This window comes from Protopterus annectens, chromosome 3.part1, assembly GCF_019279795.1.
Source record: "Protopterus annectens isolate FY-2018-M chromosome 3.part1, PAN1.0, whole genome shotgun sequence".
Classification (NCBI taxonomy): domain Eukaryota; kingdom Metazoa; phylum Chordata; order Ceratodontiformes; family Protopteridae; genus Protopterus; species Protopterus annectens.
The window spans coordinates 1323215688-1323228839 of NC_056732.1; the positions used below are offsets into that span (position 1 = coordinate 1323215688).

Sequence of the window (13152 nt, forward strand, 5' to 3'; positions counted from 1 at the left end):
TTTATTGTGATTTAAAAGCTTTTTTTTCACATATTGTACTTATTTGACTGCCTGCACTTTTAAAAAGTTGTTTTTTCTTTAAATAATTTAAATGTTATAGGCTACACACTAAAGTGCGATAGCATTTTCTGATCGTTTGTAGTCGTTTAAAGCTGTTTTAAGTGTATTTTTTACTGTTTTTGCCTTATCTTTAAAAAAAAAAACAAACAAACAAAAACAAAAAAATTCCTTGTTTCCCGCCTTTCTAAGCTAGTATAGTCCAGTTTTCAGGCTAGTGCTGAATTCAGGGCTGTGATACTAGTTTCTGAGTTGCCCATACCTTACTTGGATAGAAGGAAATTTCTCTGTTCACCTGTGAGAGAGGGGAGCTTTGAGCAACCTATCTGTCCCTGGAGGACTGGTTCCAGCCCAGAAGTTAGTAGTTTATTGGCCATTTTGGGCTTATTTCTATCTCTTTCATTTCCCAACTATACAAACCGCGTTTGCATAGTTTTGTGCACAGGGTAATGCCGGTTAGCCACTGTTAAATTATTCCTGGCTCCAGTAAGTCTCCTCTTCAGTTTTTCCCTTGAAACTAGTCTAACTCTCAACCTCAGCACTCAAAAAGCATCTTACAGCCCAGCACTTGCTCAGACCTAATAACAAGCACTAATATACCCTGACACTGATTTCCCAGCAGGACAAGGCTCTTTATTCACCCCTCACCAGCCAAGCAACTAAGCAGCTCACCCTACTGTTCAGGCATGACCAAAGGGCAACTTCAGGTGCACTCTCCAGTCCAGCTGGTGAATCTGGGTATCCTAAGGCAATGTTACAACTGCCTCATGTACACAGACAACCCTCTCCTCTTACCACAAATCACTAACATATGCGAGAGATGCAATTATACAGCCAAACTGGAAGCTAAGCTGTCTCCACCCAAGACTGGAATAGACAGTCAAGAGGAGAAGGTTAACACTTGCACCACAACTCCAGCCGCATACAGACCTACTAAAACAGCACTGGCAAAAAATACACATAAATCCACAAAATCATATTTGGAAGCTGTAAATAAAAACCTGAAAAAGCATCAGAGTCCTCCAAAGCAGACACCCAAACAACCTGCACTTCCTGTCACAAACCAGACAGCACATAAAACACAAAATCAGTGTGCCGCACAATCACAGCCCTTAAGGCGAAATAACATACCTAACACACTAGTAATAGGTGACTCTATAGTCAGGCACACTGACATCCCACTCACTAGGCTGGACAAGCAGAAGGTTACTGTTAGCTGCCTGTCAGGAGCCAGAATCCGCCACATAACACAAGCACTCAGGTCACTCCAAAACAAGTACAAATATGTCATTGTTCATGTTGGTGTGAATGACCTGAGACATACCTTCCTGGACTACATGAAAAGAGACATGGAAGAGCTCTCAGATCATGTAGCCCAGGCTGGTATGACCCTGACCCTGAGTAGCATCCTGCCCTCACCAAGAATGATACCTCAGTATAAAGAAAACAATTATCAATTTCAACAATTGGCTAAGCTTCTAGTGTCATTCAAAGGGGATCCAGTGTCTGTCAGCCTGGGACGACATGCTCGACAAGCTGTGTTGCTTCACAAGAGACGGCTTGCACCTGTCACCCCTAGGCTTTTGAATACTGGCTAAAGCTCTTGCTGCCCCCATAGTGCCTTTTTAGGCAAGGCTCAAAAGTCAAACCCACCTCCGTAAACAGCACAATTAACAAAAAACTGAGGGTTATGCTACTCAACGCCAGGAGTTTAAATCTCAAAATGCACGTGCGTGAAGCACTCCTCAGTATGGAGAATGTCGACATCTGTACAGCAACTGAAACCTGGTTCAAGGCTCCAGAGAGCACCCCAGCACTACCGGGCTGCAACTCCTACCACACATTTCGGCCACAGAACATGGTCCGAAACACAAAGGGAGGGGGTGTATCTATATTCATCAAGGATACCTACACCTCCAGGTTAGTGCTGCAGCATGATACCTCTGAGATCATCCATGTGCAACTAACATCAGGCAAATCTGCAGAGAAAATTGTGGCCTGCTACAGATCACCCTCCATGACCTAGGACCCCCACTCCACCTTTCTGTAGACAATGGAAAACATGAAGGTCCTACCAAACACCCTGATATTGGGCAATTTCAATTACCCTACCATTCACTGGGAAAACTACTCAAGTACAAATTCCCAGGCCCAGCACTTCCTGGAATTCATCAACACAAATGCCCTGGATCAGCTGGTAAACTCCCCAACCAGAGGTGAAAACATATCAGACCTGGTCATCACCAACATGGGCGACAGGTGTTCCACACCGGAGGTCAACCCATCACTGGTTAGATCAGACCATAAACAAATCACTTTGGATGTCCATACCCCACCACCACCCCCAACTAAGGAAACCACAGTAAAAAAACTTTTCTAAAGCAAACTTCACCTTACTTAAGACAGAGGTGGTAAGTTTCACAGCCCCCACGCTAAAGGATAATTTTGCCCAAGATACAGAAACCTTTGCAAATGCACTCTATGAGCACTTACAAGGATGCATGGACCATGCCATCCCTAGCAAAACCAAGACTCACTCCTCTAAGAGAAGGAAACCAGTTTGGTGGACCCCTGCAATAAACAGGCTATACAATAGAAGGAGGAAACTAGTGCAGAAAAAAAACAAATCCCAAGAAGGAAAGACATCCCTGATCAGTTTCAGTGAGAAACTGAGGTCCCTCATGAAATCATCCAAGGCTAACTTCAAAAGAAAAATAGCCAAGGATTCAAAATATAACCACAAAGCCTTCTTTAGCTATGTTAAGAATCTAAGTGTCAACTCGCAGATATGCACTGAACTAGTGCAAAATAGCACAAAATATACTGAACCTACTGATATTGCCAACATCCTGGCAGATAGATTCAATGCAAACTTCACCCCCCTCTCACCTCCAAAAGGGCCTACAACAATACTGGAAAAGTGTAGTGTCCCAAAAATCACAAATGCACAGGTGAAAAAAGCCCTTTCAAAAGCCAAAAACACATCATCAATGGGACCAGATGGTGTCCCAGGCTACGTCTTGCACAAACTACAGAACGAACTAACCCCCCCCCCCACCTAAACATGCTGTTCAACCTCAACCTCTAAGGCTACATGCCCATAGAATGGCGCGCAGCAACGGTTATTTCTCTCCACAAAGGAGGGGCCACAACTGACCCTGGTAACTATCGCCCCATAAGCCTGACTAGCCTGGTCTGCAAGGCTATGGAGCGCATAATCATGGAATTCATTAACAAATACATTGGGAACCTCCAAACACTTGACCCGACCCAGTTTGGCTTTTTTAAGGGCAGATCATGCCTACTAAACCTGGTTGACAGTCACCAAGGTCATAGATGAAGGAAAGGTGGTTCACACAGCCTACCTTGACCTCGCCAAGGCTTTCAACACCATTCCGCACTCGGGTATTACAGAAAAACTCACCATCCTGAACATAAACTCCTACATCATGAGATGGGTTGCCAACTGGCTTACAGACAGAACTCACATGGTAAGAATAGCGGGCTCCAGGTCTGACTCTAAACCAGTCACAAGTGGTGTCCTGCAAGGCTCGGTCCTGGGACACCTACTGATCGGCATATACTTCTCAGAAGTACAGGCAAACACAGGATGACTATGGCTAACCAAGTTCGCCGATGACTGCAAACTGGGAGCCATAATTGACTCTCCGGCTGACACGGACATCCTCCAAAAGGGCCTTACTGAGACGGACACCTGGTGTCAAAGTCATGGCCTCAAGCTAAATACCAAAAAATGCATAGTTATCCCATTTGGGAAAAACAAAACACACATGAATTACCACATAGGTGGCAGCCCCCTTAATACAGAAGAGGTAGTAAGAGATTTGGGGACCCAGGTAGATAGTAATCTATCCTTTGACAATCATATTGCCAAAGTAGTTAGGAAATCCTTCTATGTGGCCCATCTAATTACTAAAGGGTTCGCATCTAGAAATAAAGAGGTTATAGTGCCCCTCTACTCGTCACTCATTAGACCCATCATAGAGTACAGTGCCCCATTTGGGATGTACCTCACAAGACACTTCCAACAGCTGGAAAGATCACTACTCGTCACTCATTAGACCCATCATAGAGTACAATGCCCCATTTGGGATGTACCTCACAAGACACTTCCAACAGCTGGAAAGACCACAAAAGTACCTCACCAAGAGGATTACTGGTCTCAAACATATGTCCTATGCAGCCCGACTGAAAAAACTCCGTCTGTACTCAGTGGCATATCGCTTACTCAGAGGTGATCTCTGCCTGACTTACAAAGCCATGTCCAACTCAGAATTGATGGACATGTTCCACCTAAAGAAATCCAAGTCACTGCGAGCCACGGGCTCTAATGAGCTAAACCTTGCCACAACAATAAATAGAACATGCTGGAGGGATAGATTCCTGTCACAGAGACTCCCCATGCTTTGAAACAAAATTCCAAATTACATCAGGCAGAGCCCCTCACTAACACTCTTCAGTAGAAACCTTGACGAGTGGATGGATAACAGAAAATACACCCCTGGGATCACTTCATTGGGTCTGCTTGACAGAGGATTAGTTAATTAATCAATGGGGCGGTGAAAGCCGACACACTCTAGCTAGGCTTATAAATGCCCTCGGGCAGATAGCCTAGTACCTACCTATGAACCTATGAACCTGTACTGCCTATTAGCTCTTAAGTTGCTTAGTTAATGAAGCCAGACCCCCAAAAAAGTCTGGATGCCATAAGGAGCTGTGGGTGTGGACTAGAAATATACAAAAAAGGCATTTCTAGGCTTGGATATGTTTCTGTCATTGCTCTTCCCACCCATGGCTTCTATCTTCAAGACTTAAACTGTTCATGTTTCCTCTATAATACAGTGAATAAATATGTATGCTTTGAAGAATTTTGTGTTTTGACGTACAGATATATAACTGTCTGTAAGAAAACTGGTCCAGATGCAACAACTAAGAATTCTGTCATTAGAAGGCTGTTTATCAAGAGTGAATCTATAGATGCAGAATTTGTTCCTCATAGTCAAGAACCCTGGAAAGTTCTAGTGTGCCACATTTTCAAATGTCACTATGAAGGAAGCCTTGAATATGTTTAATTGCTTTTAAGAAGAGATAAAAGCCAGAATAGCAGCAATTAGACAGAATTTCTGGAATTATGATGCGTTTAGAAAGGACTTTTCATTTATTTTATATTCATTCTTTAAATAAACAAATGGTCCTAGAGAGCCCATGGGTGCTTATGCTATTATGCTAAAGAATTGAGAAAAATCAAATGAATCTAGGGAACAGCATTATGCATTTATAGGAGATATAAATTTATTTATTTATGTATTTTGTTAGAATTTGTTTACCAGGGTAAACTGACTGAGCATTAGGCCCCTTTCAGCAGAGGCCTCCGGAGAAAAGCTCTGCACAAAATATATGCATTAAGTTTACAATAGGTTAATGTAAAAAGAGGGATATAAGTGTAATAAAACGTTACTACCAATTAACAGGTAATAGTTAGAAGAGAGAACGTACATATTACAGAAATGAGTATGTAGTCTTAACTGTTAAATCAAAAAAGTAAATAAGATATGTTGAACATTAATAATGAAACAGATCTAGTACAGCAGAGAAATACCTTATTTACATTGTGCATGTTGAAAACATGGCTAAAGGTCTTGAATATTCAACAACAAGGGAGAACAGAGCAAGATGTGTGTGCTCTAACAACAGCAAGTAATTAGTGCAACTGCATTTGAGTACATTATTAACATGTTCTTCCAGGTTTAGGCTTACGTACAGCACTCTTAGATGAGTGACTTGGGTGTTGCAAATGGGGGTTAAGTGAGATGCCAGGAGTAGTTTGTAAGGTACAGAAGAATGCTGGTATGTAGATGAAGGGCTGCTGAGTTGTAGGATGGAAGAGCATATTGGAACGTACAATAGGCTGACAGTAAACAGATGTGTGGATAATGAGTTGAAAGATAGAAGACCATGGTCAAGAAGGATGGATGAGATGTGACCAGGAAGGTTTAACAAAACGTATGGGAAGGGTGGCTAAGAGGGGTTCATATATGGAGAGCAGATGGCCAGAAGAAGGTAGATAAAAGATGTCAACAAGAATTGTTTCATACGGGTGGATATTTATGAGATTTGGAGTATAAGGATTAATGGGTATTAAGGAGTTGAGGTATTGCCATACTGAATGGCATAAACATGACTGTGTTTCTATCAGGTACTGTTTAAGATATTTATTTTCGTAATAGACTTCTCTTCTCCAGCGCCTCAACATAAGCCTTTAACAGAGTATAACAAGAACCATTTCTCATTCCTTTTTATAGTAAAAACAGTTCTAATAAAACAATTAAAAAAGCAATTAATTATAACAACCATTTCCAATTAAGCTCTCTGTTTAACCCCTTAGGGTGTAAGGTATAAAATTTTAAAATAAACATTGCTTCTTTCCATTGTAATTTATTCTTAAGGCTTATGCCTTATCCCCCAGCCCAAAAAGTGAATATATGTACGAACATTTTCACAATAGACCCAATACAAGTGAGAGAGGTAGGAAAAGGGGACAAACAGATACGACGTGGGGCAGACAACAACAACAGAACCAACAGGGGAAAAGAAAAAGATGGTACTAATTTTTCTAAGATTAATAAAACTAATTGTGAGCCAGGTGAACAATTAGTTTTTAATTTAACTGGCTGTCATTTTTCAGATACTGAAATAGCAGTACTAAATCGTGGTATTAAATTCATTCCTACTGTTATTTCTAATATGCATTCATTTAAAATAGATATTTTTAAATTAGTAAGGAAATTACATCTATTATGTTTTTTTTCAAGGCATAAAGAAAGTAATGTAGAAGTAATGAATTCTTTTGAAATGCATAATTCTTCAAATGAAACAATTTCTATGGAATTTTTTTCTTGTGATTCTTCTTTTGAAAATGATGAAATTATGAATGCATACTGTTTATTGCCAACTGATAAAATTAGTATTAAAAGTAGTTATATACCTCCTTTTAATAATGAAACAGTGAAATATTTTCCAGTGTAGTAAATTATTCTATGCAAGATATTTTTAAACAAAAGAGAAAAAATTCTTATAATTTGACTAAAAACGAATGGGAGGCATTGAAAAATATGAGATATAGAAATTATATTATTTTCAAGCCCTCAGACAAAGGCAATAAGTTAGTTGCAATGACTGTAGATCAGTACTACAAGATGTGTATGGATAATTTAAATAATGATGAAATATATAGAATTGCAGTAAGGAAAAACTATGATACAGCTTTGTTGGCATATAATGAATTAATATATAAGGGGTATAGGTTGGGCTACTTTACTAAGAAAGACATAGAGAAGAAATTTTCTATAGATAAATGTACTATGGCTAAATTTTATTGTCTTTCTAAGTTACACAAAAATAGATGCAACCCTCCGGGTCGTCTAATAGTGTCTGTATGTAATTATTCTCTTCACAACATAGGAATTGTATTACATGAACTACTTCTACCTAAGGTTGTGAAGTTATCTTCTTACATTAGAGACACTTTTGACTTCCTGGAAAAAGTTGACAGAATTCAGTGGAATGAAAATAGATACTGGATAGTATTAGACGTTAAAAATTTGTATACGAATATTGTACATGAATTAGGTATTAAAGCTTTAAAGTTTCATCTAGGTGATACACCACTGACTTATTATATAATTGATTTAATACAGTTTTGTCTTCAAAATAATTATTTTGAATTTAATGATATCTTATATCAACAAATAAAGGGAAAAGCGATGGGAGCAGTGTTTGCTCCAGCATATGCAAATGTATTCATGGGTCACTTTGAAATAGAATTTTTATATAGGATGTGCTTTTTTAGAAATTATGTGATAGAGTATTATCGTTACATAGATTATTTGATTTTCCTGTGTGAAGGGGGTAGTTCTAGTGTACACAACTTCATACAGGATTTAGATTGTAATCATTTTGGTATAAAGTTTGATGGAGTTCAGTGGGGAGATAAAGTGACATTTTTAGATGTGAATTTGGAAGTAAAAAATAATAAAGTGGTGACATCAGTCCATTATAAATTTGAGGGTGTTAATAATTTTATATATGGAACTAGCTGTCATCCACCACATTTAATATCAGCACTTCCCTACAATGAATTATTGTGTATTTCAAGATTGACCAGTGATAGGCAACAAAAAGAATTAGAAATTGAACAAATCTGTAGTAAATTTATAAAAAGAGGCTATAGTATAGAAAATGTAGAACAAGCTAAAAAGAATTTGAGTTTAAAAAATCAAATTAATAAGCAAGTAAAGTATTGGGGTAGATCAGATAAAAATATACATAATGAACAAGTGGAAAAAATATTTTTTGTGACCACGTATGGAGTATATACAGAGGAACTAGTTAAAATAATTATGTTCTATTGGAAACATTTGACACAAGATCCTTTTTTAGGAGAATTAATACCCCAAAGACCTATGGTGTCATATAAGCGTGGAAAAAGTATTAAGGATATGTTGGTACATGTTTATTTCATTCTTCCTGCTGTAAGATTAACTAAATGTATATCTGGTTGTAGTTTCAAAGCATGTGGACACTGCAGTATATGTAATCAAACAGTGAATTTTTTTGATCAAATAAATGGAAAGAAATTTAGTGTGAATGACAGTTACAGTTGTAATACAGAAGGTATTGTTTATGTGCTTAAATGTGAGTGTAATTTATTTTATATAGGAGAATCTAAAAGAAGTTTTCGTGTTAGATTTTTAGAACATCTGAGAAATATTAGAAATGAAAAGGTAGAAAGCCCATTAGGCTTACACTTTAAAAAGTATCATAGCAGTGATTGAAATAAATTAATAGGCACAGTTTTAGAAAAAGTGTATTGTGAAAAAGGCATATGCCTTAAGAATAAATTACAATGGAAAGAAGCATTGTTTATTTTAAAATGTGATACCTTACACCCTAAGGGGTTAAACAGAGAGCTTAATTGGAAATGGTTGTTATAATTAATTGCTTTTTTAATTGTTTTATTAGAACTGTTTTTACTATAAAAAGGAATGAGAAATGATTTTTGTTATACTCTGTTAAAGGCTTATGCCGAGGCGCTGGAGAAAAGAAGTCTATTACTAAAATAAATCTATTGGATTTACTGGCTGAGTCGTTTTTTGGATTATTGTTTCATTGTGTGGTGTCATATACTGTTTAAGATATTGTTTAAAGGTTAAGAAGGCATGAGTTCATTTTAGGGTGAGTGGGATGGAATTCTAGATTTTGGATACATAGGAAGAGTAGGAGGAGTCACCTACAGGGATTTCCACAGATTTATTAGAGTTTGTTCATAGGTTCATAAGTTCATAGGTAGGTACTAGGCTATCTCCCCATAGGCATTTATAAGCCTAGCCACAGTGTGTTGGCTTTCGCCATCCTCTTAGATTAGTTCCCTTTGCCTTTGTCCAGCAGAGCCATTGAAGTGATCCCTGGGGTAAACTTTCTGTTTCATATCCACTCATCAAGGTTTCTCTTGAAGAGGGTTAGCGAGGAGCTCTGCCTAATGTAGATTGGAATCGTGTTCCAGAGCACGGGAAGTCTCTGGGACAGGAATCTATCCCTCCAGCACGTCCTATTTATTGTTGTGGTGAGGTTTAGATCCCTGGAGCATGTGGCTCGAGGGGATATGGTTTTCTTTAGGTGGAGCATGTCCATCAATCCTGGGTTGGACATAGCCTTGTATGTCAGGCAGAGATCACCTATTAGTAGGCGGTATGCAACCGAGTACAGCTGGAGTTTCTTCAGTTGAGCTGCATAGGGCATCTGCTTGAGCCCAGTGATCCTCTTGGTGAGGTACTTCTGTGGTCTTTCCAATTGTTGCAGGTGTCTTGTAAGGTACATCCCAAATGAGGCATTGTACTCTATGATGGGTCTGATGAGTGATGCATAGAGGGGCACAATGAATTCTTTCGATCTGGATGCAAACCCTTTTGTGATTAGGTCGGTGGGCCACATAGAAGGATTTTCTAACCACTTTGACAATGTGATTATCAAAGGAGAGGTTATTATATACTTGGGTCACCAGATCCCTTATTACGTCTTCCGTATTTAGGGGGCTACCATCCCGCAGTGGTGCAGCAGTTAACGTTGTCGCCTCAGAGCAAGAGGTTCACCGGTTCGATTCTCGGCTGGGTTGCCTTCTGTGTGGAGTTTGCATGTTCTCCCTGTGTTCGCGTGGGTTTCCTCCGGGTACTCCGGTTTCCTCCCACATTCCAGACATGCATCTGGAGCATTTCTCCCCGGGCCTCCGCTGAAAACAGGCTCTGTGGAACCTAGTTGGACTTTCCCGGTCAACAAATGATAAATAAAAATAAAAATAAATAAAATGTGGTACTTTGTGGATACTTTTGTTTTTTCCAAAGGGGATGACTATGCACTTTTTGGCATTTAGCTTGAGGCCATGGTTTTGACGCCAGGTATCTGTCTCAGTGAGACCTTTTGGAGGATGTCTGTGTCAGCTGGAGAGTCAGTTATAGCCCCTAGTTTGCAGTTGTCTGAGAACTTGGTCAGTCATAGTCCTCCTGTGCTTGCCTGTACCTCTGAAAAGTATATGCCGAATAGGAGGGGTCCTAGGACTGAGCCCTAGGGAATGCCACTTGTAACTGGTTTAGAGCCAGACCTAGCTCCCGCAACTCTTACCATGTGGGTTCTGTCTGTGAGCCACTTGGCAACCCATCTCGTGACGTAGGGGTTTATGTTCAGGCTGGTGAGCTTGTCTATAACACCTGAGTGGGGAATGGTGTCAAAGGCCTTTGCAAGGTCTAGGTTAGCTGTGTGGACCACCTTTCCCTTGTCTATAGCCTTGGTAACTGTCTCAAAGAAGTCCACCAGGTTTAGGAGGCATGATCTGCCCTTAACAAAGTCAAACTGGGTAGGGTCCAGTGTTTGGAGGTTTCCAATGTCTCTGTTAATGAGATCCATGATGATGTGCTCCATAGCTTTGCAGACCAAGCTAGTCAGGCTTATACGGCGATAGTTCCTGGGGTCCATTGTGGCTCCACCTTTGTGGAGTGGAATAACCATTGCTGTGCGCTACTCTGTGGGCATGTAGCCTGTGGAGAGGCTGAGTTTAAACAGTGTGTTTAGGTGAGAGGTTATCTTTGAGCTTATGTAGGATGCAGCCTGGGACACCGTCCGGTCCCACTGATGCTGTGTTTTTGGCTTTGGAGAGGGCTGTTTTAACCTGAGTGTCTGTGATTTCAGGGGCACTACATTCTTCTGGTAAAATTATGGGCCCTTTTGGGGGTGAGAGGGGGGTGAAGTTTGCACTGAACCTGTCTGCCAGGATGTTGGCTATATCGGTCGGTTCAGTGTATTTTGTGCCATTCTGCACTAACTCCGAGCAGATCTGAGAATTGCCACTTAGATTCTTGACATAGCTAAGGAATGCCTTGTGGTTATCTTCGGAGTCCATGGCAATTTTTCATTCGAAACTAGCCTTGGATAATTTTATGAGGGAATGTAGTTTCTTGCTGATACTGATCAGGGATGTCTTCCCTTCTTGGGATTTTACTCTTTTCTGTACTAGTTTCCTCCTTCTATTGCATAGCTTGTTTATGGCAGGGGTCCAACAGACTGGTTTCCTTTTCTTGGAGGAGTAAGTCTTGGTTTTGCTTGGGATAGCACGATCCATGCATTCTTGTAGGTGCTCGTAGAGTGCATTAGTAAAGGATTTTGCAGCTTGGACAGTGTTATCCTTTAGCATGGGGGCTTTGAAACTTCCCACCTCGGTCTTAAGTAACGTGAAGTTTGCTTTTGAAAAGTCTTTTATGGTGTTTTCTTTGACCAAGGGTGGTGGCGGAATGTGGATATCCAGAGTTATTAGTTTATGGTCAGATCTAACCAGCGAGGGGTTTTCCTCCATTGTGGAACACCATTCGCCCATGTTGGTGATGACCAGGTCCAATATGTTGTCACCCCTGGTGGGGGTATTGACCAGTTTATCCAAGGCATTTGAGTTTATAAATTCTAGGAAATGTTGGGCAAGGGAGTTTGTACTTGAGTAGTTCTCCCAGTTAATGTTTGGGTAATTGAAATCACCCAATATCAGGGTGTTTGGTAGGACCTTTATGTTTCCCAGTGTTTCCAGGAATGCGGAGTGGGGGCCCTGAGACATGGTGAGTGATCTGTAGCAAACTATAATTTGAATAGTTGTTTTGCCCATTGTTAGTTGCACGTGGATGATCTCTGAAGCATTGTGCTGTGCCACTAACCTGGAGATATGGGTAACCTTGATGATTATGGATACTCCCCCGCCTTTTGTATTTCAGTCCAGGTTTTGTGGCCGAAATGTATGGTATGAGTTGGAGCCTGGTAGTGCTGGGGTGCTCTCTGGAGCCTTAAACCAGGTTTCTGTTACTGCACATATATCGATTTTCTCCATACTGAGGAGTGCCTCGAGTGCATGCATTTTGAGGTTTAGACTTCTGGCATTGAGTAACATTACCCTCAGTTTTTTGTTACTTGTGCTATTTACGGCGGTGGGTTTGTCTTTTGAGCCTTGCCTAAAAAAGGTACTATGGGGATGACAAGAGCCTTGGCCAGTATTCGAAAGCTTAAGGGTGACAGGTGCAAGCCATCTCTAGCGAAGCAGCGTGGCTTGTTGAGCATGTCATCCCAGGCTGACAGACACTGGATACCCTTTGAATGACACCAGAAGCTTAGCCAATTGCTGAAATTGATATTTTTTTTCTCTATACCGTGGTATAATTCTTGGTGAGGGCAGGATGCTACTCAGGGTCAGGGTCATACCGGCCTGGGCTGCATGATCAGAGACCTCCTCCATGTCTCTTTTCATGTAGTCCAAGGAAGTACGGCTCAGGTCATTCACACCAGCAATGACAGAGTCATATTTGTACTTGTTCTGGAGTGACCTGAGTGCTTGTGTTATGTGGAGGATCCTGGCACCCAACAGGCAGCTAACTGTAACCTTCTACTTGTTCAGCCTAGCGAGTAGGATGTCAGTGTGCCTGACTATAGAGTCACCTGTTACTAGTGTGTTGGGTATGTTATTTTGCCTTAAGGGCTGTGATTGTGTGG

At 40.5% G+C, this 13152-nt stretch overlaps 1 protein-coding gene across 1 annotated transcript in view; it reads left to right on the plus strand.

Annotated features, from left to right (window-relative positions):
- Nucleotides 1-13152, plus strand: part of GNAL (G protein subunit alpha L) — a 2475953-nt gene that overhangs the window by 32152 nt on the left and 2430649 nt on the right. The gene's annotated exons all lie outside the window — the stretch shown is intronic.